The 634-nt window shown below is 49.4% G+C and overlaps 1 long non-coding RNA gene across 2 annotated transcripts in view; it reads right to left on the reverse strand.

Annotated features, from left to right (window-relative positions):
- Nucleotides 1–634, reverse strand: part of LOC116098414 — an 18,835-nt gene that overhangs the window by 16,086 nt on the left and 2,115 nt on the right. For both annotated transcript variants that reach the window (XR_004121837.1, XR_004121838.1), the window contains exon 2: nt 299–454. This is a non-coding gene — a long non-coding RNA (uncharacterized LOC116098414). The remainder of the gene's footprint in view (nt 1–298; nt 455–634) is intronic.

Raw genomic sequence — 634 nt, forward strand, 5'->3', positions numbered from 1 at the left:
CCCCCTCCCTCCTTCTCTCTCTCCCTCCATCCTCCCCTTCCTCCCTCTGTACTTTCTACTTGGCTTCCAGGGTACCAGTTCCCTTAAGGTTTCCCCCACTTTGCCTAAGTTCACGGATCCCTTCTTACTCAACTCCCTCCTGAGGGCCTTGAGCCATACCTCTTGGGCTGTCTGGGAGTTCTGTCTTTACCTTTATTGCTATACTTTCTTTTGGAAGGACCTCAATCATTCTTGCCGACTTTTCTATTGACTGTTGCATGGAGTTCTAGAACCTCTCCATCTTGACCTATTTTCTTACCCGTACTTTCTACTGTCAGTGCTTGACAGCTGCTTCCAGGCGCTGAGAAGTTTGAGCATATCAGAGAAGGCCTCGGGTGGAATTGTTCACACAAAGTCTGAGAAATGCTGGAAAAGGATTCATCCCTTCATGGCAGTGGTGTGAGGCTGTGCACAGCTGTTCACATGGAGCAAATGAGGGAAGACTGGCCAGAACCGGAAGTGAAGACCTTCTAAGGCCCATCAATACTAACCTACTTCTATCAGAAAGGGCTTATTTCCCAAAGGCGCCACAGTCCACCAAAGCAGAGCTTCCACCTTATCTCCCAAAGGCCCACAGTCCACCAAAGCAGAGCTT

This window comes from Mastomys coucha, unplaced genomic scaffold (assembly GCF_008632895.1).
Source record: "Mastomys coucha isolate ucsf_1 unplaced genomic scaffold, UCSF_Mcou_1 pScaffold20, whole genome shotgun sequence".
NCBI lineage: Eukaryota > Metazoa > Chordata > Mammalia > Rodentia > Muridae > Mastomys > Mastomys coucha.